The sequence below is a fragment of the Pygoscelis adeliae genome, unplaced genomic scaffold (assembly GCF_000699105.1).
Source record: "Pygoscelis adeliae isolate BGI_AS28 unplaced genomic scaffold, ASM69910v1 Scaffold284, whole genome shotgun sequence".
Taxonomy (NCBI): Eukaryota; Metazoa; Chordata; class Aves; order Sphenisciformes; family Spheniscidae; genus Pygoscelis; species Pygoscelis adeliae.
This window is the reverse complement of record NW_008824671.1, coordinates 588062-600017: the sequence shown is the minus strand read 5'-3', so window position 1 is coordinate 600017 and position 11956 is coordinate 588062. Positions and strand designations below refer to the sequence as shown.

General features: G+C 47.7%; 1 protein-coding gene across 1 annotated transcript in view; it reads right to left on the bottom strand.

The window, feature by feature from the left end:
* Positions 1-3892, bottom strand: part of LOC103916052 (excitatory amino acid transporter 1-like) — a 21273-nt gene extending 17381 nt beyond the window's left edge. The window contains exon 1 of the mRNA XM_009322994.1: positions 3865-3892. The gene's annotated coding sequence lies outside the window, so the exon portion shown is untranslated. The remainder of the gene's footprint in view (positions 1-3864) is intronic.
* Positions 3893-11956: the final 8064 nt, after the last annotated feature.

The window sequence follows — 11956 nt, the reverse complement described above, 5'->3', positions numbered from 1 at the left end:
TCTGTTTCATGGTGTGTGGGGTAGCCCTGCAGAGCCCTACAGGAATGGTGTCTGAAACCGGGGAGTGTTTGGTGCAGTGTAGTGCTCAATGCTACATGTCCATAGGGCTGCGTCTGGGGACAGGATTTTGGGGGGAGCTGGAGAAGATGGGCTGCATCTGCGTATGCAGAGCTACACAGCTAAGAGAGGGCCCAGTTCCACATGGAAAACAGCTCCCAAGAGGTCAGGGCAGTGCTGCTGGCCAGAGAAGGTCAGTTCTGCGTAGCAGTGATGCATTGAGTTTCTACCAGGGAGAACAGACAGAGTTTGTGCTGCCCACAGAGAACCCGTTTCACTGTTATGTTTGTAACCAGCAGGGAAACTCACTGTCCAAACAGAGCTTCACATGCCTTAGCACTCATTCACAACAGGAACAGAAACGACATTTAAGCCTATGGGAGATAAATCTACTTCATGCCTGTGCACAGCTCTGCCCTCACTCCAGTCACATGCAACAGCCTCTGGGGTCATGAGGCTGCCAGCTCTCTGAGCATGAGGGGAAACTGCAGAAGATCTTTGGTCTGGTTTTGTCCAGGCAACAGTCAGGGTTATGCTGTGGCTGGGTGAAGAGGAAATGCATCTGACTACTTTACATGGTCCAGATGAAACTAAACGCTTGCAAACCACTAACAACAGTGCAGCCTTTTCTTAGGGCCTCCATCCAGTACATCATGCCTGGGACCCCAGAGCTCTCTGGAAGTCCCAGGTGGGACCGGCACCAGGGTCCAGAAACTCTGCTGTGTTTGTGCCAGCAGGTCAAGGGAGGTGATCCTTCCCCTCTGCTCAGCACTGGTGAGGCCACACCTGGAGTGCTGTGTCCAGTTCTGGGCTCCTCAGTACAAGAGAGACATGGACACACACTGGAGAGAGTCCAAGGAAGTGCCACAAAGATGAAGAAGGGACTGGAGTATCTCTCATGAGAAAGGTTGAGAGAGCTGGGACTGTTTAGCCTGGAAGAAAGAAGGCTCGGGGGAATCTTATCAATGTATACCTGAAGGGAGGGTGTAAAGAAGACAGTGCCAGACCCTTCTCAGTGTAGTCCAGTGACCAGATGAGAGGTGGTGGACACAAATTGAAGTACCAGGAAATTCTTCTTAAGCATAAGGAAAGGATTTTTAACTGTAAGGCAGACTGAACACTGGAGCAGGTTGCCCAGAGAGGTTGTGGGGTCTCCATCCATGGAAATATTCAAAAGCTGACTGGACATGGTCCTGAGCAACCAGACGTGTTTGACTCTGCTTTGGGAAGAGGGGTTGGACTAGATAACCTCCAGAGGTCCCTGCCAACCTCAGCCAGGCTGTGATCCCTCCATCTTCTGCTGATGTGCTGTGAGACAAGGCTTTACAGGACTTTTCAGACAGCACTGACACATCCCGTCCCTGGCAGTGTCCTGGAGCTGATATGCATGTATAATTAGTACAGGGCCATGGTCTGGTTCCCCACTCTTCTCTCACCCTCTAACCCCTGCACAGCACTCTTACACCACACTGGAAGATAAACAAGAAAATGCTACTTCATGGAAGTGGCCAGGTGCCGTTTGTGGCTATTGGACAGATCATGAGGACCCCAGGGGTGTCTCAGCAGAGGGGGAGCTATCGGTCAAGTGGATCCTCTGTGAGATACTCCTCTGGGACAAGGGAGGTCCTGGCCACTGGCAGGATATGGCATTACAGGGCACTCTTGCCATGGTGTGTGGGGTTGGAGAAAGTAAATGCAAAGTTCAACTGAAGACTTTATCTGCCTTCTTGCCCTGCACTTCGTTCTCTCCTGAGGCAGGGCATCAGCAGTCAGCCAGTGCCCTGCCTACATACAGCACATTGGCATGGCTTTCTGTTTGTTAACGTGTCCAAGAGATGTCAGCCGAATATCACATAACCAACCCCAAGGAAGGCAAAAAACTGTGTGGCCAACACAGCAGAGGAGAGCTCCAGAGGGTTCAGGCTCTCGGCTGGGACAAACCCAGTTGTCACTACTCAGAACAAATGATTGACATGCCAGTGCTTTACATCCTTGTCCCACTATTGCTAATGTCTGCATAGAAGAACATACAAGGGGTTAATCTAATTAGTCAGTTTTACTCCTGGGACTGACAGAAGTTAGCCAAATTAGAAATGCCCACTGCAAAGTCTCTCCCAGGTTTACCAGCCTCCAGGGACTGGGGTAAGAGTGGCAATACAATCCCAAAGCAGCAGTGTTTAGTACAGCGTGTACTGTCACGCCACTGCCATGGGTATGGAGCATGGCACTTGGACAAGCCTTGCTGCTAAAGGGATGACACTAGAAAAGCATGTCAGTCAGGCATCCCCCCTCCACAACAGCTACCTCAGGCTCCCTCTTCCCTCTGCTAACACAACTCTCTTTTTTTTCATTGCTGAAAGCCAGCCAAAAACTGTGAAATAATCAGCACTTCTGAGCCCACTGTTTCTCTTGTCTCCAAGGAAACTCTGCTATTATGTTCAACATCAAAACCAGCAGGATTTTCAAGGAGGGAAGTCTCCACAGGTAGCATCTGGGAAGCACCCTAAGGGGGAGAAGAGGGAGGAGTCTCTGCAGGAGGAGAGGGGTTGGGAAGAGCTTTGCACAGGCTAGGCAGATAGGGAGGGGCAAGGCAAGGGGTCACTGAGAAAGCCGTACTAGTCTTTCCAGGGTGGACAGCTTCTGGTCCTGGGTCACCTAGTGAGAGGGCAGAAGATAAATAGCCCATCTTTGCGTGGAGGGAGGGAAGGGTCAGTGCTTGCAAGGAAGGGATGTGCCAGGCTGTTCAAGGGAAGGCAGGCAGGGCCATGCTTTGCCCTCAGGACCCTGCTCAGTGGCCGGACAATTGCAGTTAGCAGCTATCAAGTCCTCGCTTTTGGGCAGATCACTGGCACTCCAGAGTAGGGAGCTACAGTCCCTCCACCACCAGCTGAGTAAAACAAGTGCTTTGCAGGGACCATCTTTGCAAGGATGGCAAAGGAGGAGTGGATGTCTCCACTCCTGCCTCACTCTCCCCCATCAGCAGCTCAGTGCCTGTGGTCAGGAGCACTGAATCCAGCCACTGTGCTATTAGCTGGGTTTTTTCAGTCCTGAGGATCAGGATAGAGAGGGCTCACAGACCCCCTGGCTGGAGGCATCCTCACCCCTCATGCTGTTGGATCCTTTGCAGCCTGGCCCATTGCTTGCCCTTGGGAAGGGCAGTACAAGCCAAAAGCAATGCAGCCAAAGTGCCTAGGCTGAAAATTTCCATTCACAAGCCCAACTGGGGTGAACTCAGCCATCTTTGTGTTGCTATAGCAGCCCCTGGCAGGGCTTTCTGCTTAGTGAAGTGCTAGGGCATCTCCATTTTCCACTTGCTACCTCGCAGCCAGCTCCCTCCCAGCCAACTCCTACCATGACAATGGACCCAGGAGGAGAACAGATCTGCCCAGGGTCCAGCCACTGACCCATCTCTGTGAGAGAGCACCAGCTAAGGGGAGGGGAATCTGCAACAGGCAGGAATTTCAGCCCAGCTAAGCTCCACAGTGACAAGGGGATCAGCTGGTTTGGGGCCTAAGTCCGATACTGGGAGGACAAGTGCCATTCTCCCCATTGCTCCCTACTCATGCAAAGGTCCTGTGATAAGGTTGTCTCTCTCTAGCTGCCCACCAGGCATTTCACCCCAGCCCAGAACATACAGTCCCACTTATAAAGCACTCCCCTCTGGGCAGTCCCCTGTGAGAGCTATCCCTGCTTCTCTCTGATGCATATGCCCAAGGAAATCTCCTGCCATCCCCCTGTTCTGCTTCAGACCCTGGACCTGGCACCGCTCTTATTCATGCATTCAGATTTGGTGACAAAACCACTCACCTGGAACAAGTGTCGGTCATCAAGCAGGAAGGGCAGCGGGTCTTTTTCGTCTTGGGGGATTATTCTGAGTTGTTTCGTTCTTTAATTCTTTAAGCTCAAAGGCAGGATGCAGGATTTTCTCCTTAGAAAGGTGCAGCGTTAGCAGAGAGCTCTGAGCAGTACCTCCTGAGAGAGGAAAGGAAGACTGTAATATGCTCAGGATACATGGCAGTAGGGGGTGGGGGAGTGGCATGTAGGAGGAGACTGAAAAAATCTTCGATGATTGCAGGAGACCAGAGGACAGAAAGCACCTGTCACCATGATGTTGTATGTAGCCCATACTGGATTTAACATTGCCAGTGTTTTTGCACTTTCTTCTGCCTTCTCACACAAGCTGCAAAGAGAGTTAGCAGTAACAGAGAGCACGGCAAGCTGTTAAATGAGAACCAGATCTCATCCCCATCCCGCTCCTGCCCCTCAGTCTGTTCCTTCCACAAGGGTGGCTGCGTGCAGAAATCCATCCAGCAGCAACAGCTGGATACCCTGGATGGGCAGATCCTTTACCAGTCCACTCTGTGTAAGCAGGACCTCAGAGATCCAGACACACCCCTGTGGTTTGTCCAGATCAGCCCGAGGGGATGGACATGTGTCTGTGCCTCAGCCGAATCGCTGTAATTTCCCGTTGGTGTATTAGGCAAGTCACAAGGAGGAATCAATTCACTGAGTGTGCAAGGGAATAGAGTCTGTCAGGGAGCCAGACTCTGCTTTCAAGGAAGCGGGCAAAACTTCCACTGTCTTTACTTCTCCTAAATATTGATTACTGCTGCAGTTTCTTTGATAGAAGTCCCGCATTTCAAAATTTCCATTAATGCTCTATGCCAAAAACACGTCAGGTTGCAGGTGTGAGCACCACACAGCCAGTGCTGGCCTCTGAATGGGGCAGAGTGAAAAATTATGTCCAAAACACAAGCACCAGCACCAAGGTTACAACAGCACCTCTGTTTCTATTCCTACCAGATACATGAGTCACAGGGGACGTATCAGTTGTTTCCTGACAGTAGCCTTCTTAATTCAGGTGGCACCAGTGCAGGGGCTTTACTGCGTGCTCCAGCTTCAGCATACCAACAGCAATGCATTGTGTCTGCAGCTAGAACTTGCCACAGAGTTTGAACTCATCCAGCAAGAGGTAAGTCAGAGCCAAAGTGCCAGGCTCCTCTGACAGAGAGTCCTGAAGCTGAAATCCCCCCAAGCCCTATGTCCCCATCAGACTCTCTGGGAAGAGGAGAGCTAGAACTCTTCAGCCCAGGTTACAAAGAGCAGCTCCCTACACCAACTGGCTTTTTGCAGACATTAATCATAGAATCATAGAATCATTTAGGTTGGAAAAGACCTTTAAGATCATCAAGTCCAACCGTAAATCAGGACAGTGATTAGATGGGACTTCGCTGGATGGGCCACTTGGAGCCTGGGGTCTTGACTATCTCTGTTATTCTCACTTGTTTTATCTTGCTCCATCTGCCAAATCAGCATGGACACAGGCCATTGCTGCATCAGGAGACAAGGACACACACTCTGCACCTGACAAATTGCTTCATGGTCTTCATGCGACTCAGTTGCTCATATGTATATGGAGGAAATGGCACTAATCTTCCTATTGAAGGCTGCAAAAGTTCAATGAGGTCTCAGGTCATGCAAGTGTCAGCTGGGGACTGGAAACCCAGGCCCTGTACCCTGCAAAGTTTCAGTCATCTTTCTAGCAAAGCACATATTGGAATGAGCTACACAAGAAGATAAATTTATTCCAAAATGAATGTCTCCGGTTATGGGGAACAGACTCCAGTGCTCTGCCTGCACCACGCACCCAAAACACTCCTGCAGAAATGTGGCTGAGAGCCAGTCCAGCCACAGAGGGAAAAGGAGGTGGATCATGGCAGCGCAGCCTGGTACACGGCTGATCTCCTTTGCTCCTTCTGCTGAGTCCACAACATCGGCTGCTGGTGGGGCAGTCCCAGAGAAAGGACATCTCCTATTCCTTGTGCCCCTGCTTCTCTCAGTGGTGTAGCCGGCAGCTTTTCTGACGGAAGGGTACCTGACTTCACTGTTAGCTGTCTGCTGGAGGCTCGAGTGACCTGCAGCAGTCAAGAGCGCTCTTTGCCTGGACAAGTGCATTTCTGACGCTACCCAGAGAGGGGCAGAGCTGCCACACACTTGGCCATCCCTCAACTGCTGTGCATTTCTCCCTAAATCTACCTCAGGGAGAAATGGTTGACTAACAGTGAATAATTGTCCTTTTCCACTTCCTATGCCTGAAGTTCAGCTTGGCTCCTAGAATCTGTACTAAGTCCTACTCAGTTTTTTAATCCCCAGGTTAATACCCCTAGGCCATTTTTAGCCATGAACTCACAGTGACGAATGCCTTAAACCTCCTTCAGCAACTTTTTCCATGTTTCATTTTGACTTGCACCTGTGGCAATTTCCAGACAACTTTGAGTTATTAAATAGGACACAGAGCAGCAGTCTGAAGCTATGGAGGAGGCGAAGAGCTCTGCTCCCTTGGGATGGAGGTGCCCAATGCCCAGGCAGAGTCTTTCCAGGGTGGAGCAATCCTTGGGGAACAAACCCCACGGTGAGCTAACCCTCCCCAAGTCTCTCCTCTTTCCACGAGTGCCAGGCACACTTGATCATCCACATCACACAGAGGCCACGTAATACTGTAAGTTATCAACAATGGGTAAAAAGGAAACTCACAATGTCACCCTTGTGAGAGGCAATGAGAAAAGACATGACAACTGCGCCTCATGTCACTTAGTCACCTTATAAAGGGTCTTCTGATGCTATCTTTGCACAGCTGTTTGAAGATAAAGGAAGGGCTTGTTGGAAACCAGCCTGGAATAGCATTCCCAAATCAGCTCCCTGGTGATTTTCTCCACAAAGCACTTTTCAAAATGATTTATGCTAATCTCACAAGTAGACTAAAAATGTTACATAAGGCCAGGGCAGTTTGTTTTGTACCCACTCCCTCTTTAAACATGCCCTCAGTTTGTATCTCTGCCCAACTTGGAAAGACCTCAGTCCTAAACAAGTGAAGTTCTGGGCAAAGGACTCTTGAGACAGATTTTGTACAGAGGGTTTGTGTGTCTAAAAGAGAGGTTTGCAGGTCCAGTAGAACAACCACTTCTTTATAATTTCTTTGTTTTTTAAGAAAGACATTGATTATCTATTGGATCTTTAAAAAGCAAAACACCTGAAGATGGGCTACGTGTTGACTCGTAATGATAAGGAGAAAACCCACACGTGAATCTCTGTTAGCATGGAGTTATGGCAAATTCAGTTTGCTATATACAACCTGGATGAGGCATTGAGGCTGCAGGGTTGGGTTAGAAAAACCCAGGCAGATGGCTGTGTCCACTGTCCCATGGTTTTTCATTGTCTTCCAATAAGCACTTATTGCATTAGCCTTTTGAAAGGGCTCAATTTGTCTGAACTGCTGGAAAAAAAAAAACCATTAAGGACCATGCTGTAACGAATCGCAGGTGTGAGTGTGCGCAGCCCTGTCACCTGAACATGTGAATGACTGGGAGGGTGTACGTGAACCATCCTTACCTAGAGGTGTCATAGGAACACGGATGTTTTCTGTGTAGAAAGCCATTGGGATATTCCCAGTTGCTAATTGTCGTGAGGAAAGATGTGATTTTCTTGTATGTTAAGCAATCCTTCAACCCTTCCTTCCCTGGATTTTGCAATTCCGTGGTCTTGTTCTCCTTGTTACAGTAACCTTAATTTGGGGGTTGGGATTAATTTTGTATCCTGGACTGCTCACTTGGCCCAGGGAGCAGAGTCCAATTATGCAGCTGTGACCTTCATTTAAGTTAGCAGAGTTTCTGCAAATGAATCTCCTTTCTGTTTCACAGAGCTGCTCAAATAATGGAATTTCCTTCCTATGGGAAATGCCAATATTTCAGCATTTATTTGTGCCCTATTTTGGAACAAAAAGTCAAAATTTCAACTCTTGCAACACATGAAGTTCAGGAAGATTCAGAAATGTAAAGAAATGTTTTGGTTTGGATCAGACTGATGTAAATCTACTCCCACCTGCGCTGTAATATTTCTTCATTTGAGTACCTCTCATGATAATTTTTTTACCTTGTTGGATAGACTGCAACTCTCATGATACTCTGCAGTGTCCCCCTGTAGCCGAGCTGCTCTGGTGCATCGTCCTTGATGCAGTGTGGAGGGTGAGCAGAGGCCAAGGAGAACAGGGCCAGGAGGGCTAAAGGAGAAAGAGCAGGTGATGCAATTCTCACTGACAGCACCTGCCAGGACATTTTGGTTAGAATTTCTGATGGGACAACTAGACAAAGAAAGTGATAGTTAAAAAATGGTATATCTGATGACAAAAATTATTACCCCAGACTTTTGACTGGGTAGTTTCAACTGATGAGTGGGACAAACTTTTGTGAGCTCCTGAAGTTTCTGTCTTTCAAAAGTGCCCTCATTTTCTCCTTGGTTCTGCTGAGAGTGTATGCGATTGAGACGTTTCAGCTATTTTGAATCCCAGCTCATGCTCCCTGCTTCTCCCAGGTGCACAGGGAACTTGTGCTGCACACTTCTAGGGGGAGTTCTGCTTTGGGAGTTTGTGTGATTTGTTTTGTACCATTTTTTTAGAAATCTCTGTATATCACTATACAGGCCCAGCCAGTGCGAACTGCAGATGCCTAAGGTGGTTGCTCTGGTGCTGCCTGAAGTCTTAAAAATACCATTTTTTCAAACTGTTTAACAAACTTTACTGATACTTCCACTGGAGGATGAATCCCCTGCTCCCTCCCCTAAAAGTTGCATGGTGGAAACTCACCCGGATTCCCCCAGCATGACAATAGGTGTGAGGAGCTGTTTAGCTTTTCTTCCCTGCCCTAATCCACCTCTGACTCTTCCTTCCAGCCCCATGCTTTCCTACTGGCACTACAAACTGCCTAGCAGTTGTTCTGCCCGACATATTTGAAAGAGGCTTGATTTAGGTTTCATGCCATAAACAAGTTCTTTCTAAAGACCTCCTTTTGGCTTGCTTTATTGTATTTGTACATTTAACTCTACCCTATTTTATATTTTACCCATGACTTGGGAATGCAGCTTTCCCAAGTCAGAAAGCTTGTGCAGCACAGAGACAGTTCTAATGCCCATGTGGCACTGTTTTTTCATTTCTTTTCTCCATGAGCAGATTTCATCTATCGTTCTTTCCCACCACTGCTCTGCCTCCTGCAGTCTGTGCTTAGCTGTGCTTTGTGCGGCACAAACAGCTTCCCCAGTTCTCATGCTCCCAGGTTTTGCAGCTCTCTCCCTGTTCACTGTTGCAGTTTCTGTGTGCAGTAGAGTTTCAGCACGGATGCTAACAGCCATCAGCTGCCTGGTTGTATATTAGCACAGAGTTTGCGTTCTTTTTTAAGATGGCCAGAAAATCACTTTCTGCTTCTGGAGTAGATCAGTCATAAAAAGCAAAGTACCAGAGCTGTCTCTTCTATGCTCTACTGGCATTTTAGCTATTAACCAACTCTTTACACATACTGTGAGATGCTTCTTTTCGCACTAGGCAGTTCTCTCACAGTCACTTACTTAGAAGTTTTGACAGCTGAATTCCAGATGTGCCCAATTGCTCTGGCTGCTCTAGGGACAGATGTGCACTGCAACCTCACAAGTGAATTCACAGCGGGTAGAAGCATTTCTCAGGGCCCATCTTCATACACCATTTGAAGCACCATGAAACGCATCCTGCCAGAATGAGGGACAGCATCACTCCCAGGGATTGCCCTTACAAAGATATTATTTCTTATTGAAACTCTCACGTGCAAATTCATTCAATGAGACTATTTCCTGCTGTGGAGAAGGATAGTGTTCAATACAGCACAAGATGGATGTGCCTTGCCACAGCTGCCCTGGGAGGAGGGAGAAGCCAGGGTAGATACGATGGCTGGGCCTTTCCCTGTCCCTTTCTCCACACCCTTGTTTCTGAAAACCGCTATCTGCCCAGCAAGAGGCAATTCAGACTGGCAGGTCAGCTGAATGCCCATAATAGAGTGAAATGAATGTGATCTCTTCTTATCCCTTCATCTCCTGCCTTGTCTGATCTCACTCCATTCCTTCTGAGTGATGCTTTTCAAATAGTGAGCCTCAAATCTGAGGTGGTTTCTTCCATGGTCCAGGGTCTTTTCTGGGGATATTCACCTTTACAGAGTTTTTCTCGCTTCGCCCTTTCTCTGCCCTGTTCCCTCCCCAGCAGCTCTTTTCTGATGCTCTTCCCCAGCTCCCCAGCCTCCCTGCTGCCACAGCTGGGTGATGATGGGGCAACCAAGAATGGCTGGGGAGAAGGGAATCCCACCCAATTTCAGAAGAAGAGTTGAGGTCTCAGGAAACACAGGTTATTAGGTTGGAAGCAATCACTCTGGAACAGTCTTTGGCTTGCGTGATATTAGCAGGTCCCTGGGAAGCCATGGAGGGGGAAATTTAATCTTCAGTGAAGGGTGGTGGCATCCCATAGGACAGCCATGGTAACAGGAAGGCCAAAATTAAAGAGTAGCTGTGTTGAGAGAAAGCTGCAGAGCTGCCTGTAGGGTATACCATATTGTTGGCCTGTAATTTTTATGTAGCCAAGCAATACAAAAAAGTAAACAATATTTCTTGGCAGCAGCAGCAGTCCTCTGAACGCTAGTGGACACAATTATTTGTTCTGAGCATGGTTTGTTTCTGCAGATGAGACACTGCAATACAACAACTTCATGTACACCTTGCTCCATATTAATAACCCGAAATGTCTGAACTGGCAATTAATTACTTCAGGGGAATGGCTTGCATGACTTTCCAACAACAGCATGTGACTTTCTTTTGGGCATCCTGTATTAGTGAGTTGTACGAACTGGAGAAAGGCAAAAAGCCTTACTGTTGTTTCAAGTAGCTTGGTCTGATACTACTGCGGGCTAAGTCTGCCCTCTCTGAGCTGGGAAAACAGGATGGAAATGCTTTACTTCTGCTGCTCTGATGATATATTTGTCCAAATTTAACTTGGCCCATTTTCTTTGGCATTCTCCGCATGGTATTACCATTGGCATTGTGCTCTTCTCCAACAGCTCCCAACGCTGTATATGTGTATATGTATTACAAGGACAAAAGGGACCAATTGTGATCATCTAGTCTGACCTCCTTTTTCAGGACAGGAATAGCCCTGTGTTAATTAATTTTCTTTTAAGTAGAATATACTATTTAGAAAAATTTCTGAACCTGCATTACTCTCTTCTGGCGGTGAATTCACCACAATTCCAGGCAAATTATATAAGCCTGGGTCTACCTGACCCTGGAAATGATGCATGATAATTAGGAAGAAGCAGTCAGCTGGTGCTGTAGAGGAGCTGAACTGCACTTAGTAATGTTAATGGTAATACTGACATTGACACACCAATAGGCTGTAGCTTAATCAATGTGGATATGCAAACACTCATGCATACAGCACCTGCAGACACAGTCTTCGAGGCTAAAAGCAAATGAGATCTGGTGTATGAAAAGCTTAGTCAAGGTGGATGATCCTGCAGCAGTCACTGGGACAACAGCACCTCCAAGTTTCTTCCAGTTGCCCCCTCAAATTATTGCTTCCCTCAGCATAGATTCATGTCGTTCCTCCTCTTCTCCTCCCAAGTGAGATCTTAGACTACAGACCCAAGTTTTGTGTTGACTTCTGGGGTCTGATTTTGCAATTTGCTTTCCATTGGGAGTCTATCCAGTTATTCACTGGCTTTCTGGAAGGAGAAGAATTCAAAACTACAGGACTTTGGAGAAAGCAGAGCTCTAGAGGAAACCTACACCCTTGGCTTTCCTTCACTGAACTGCAGAATCCCCTAAAACCAGCTGCTTTCAGCCACTCCTGATGGACTTTGTCTTTCACTCTCTCAAGTTCTCTCTTGGAAAAGCATGCTCTACCTCTCTCTTCTTGGGAGACTTTATTTCATTCTTTTTATGACACCCTTCTGTCATGTTTCTTAGGCTCCTAATTTTGACAAAGCATCTGTTCATCTTGGGGTAGAGCCTTGCCGTAAGACCCCCAAGTGGAGAACTCAGAGGTTCCCGGATCCAG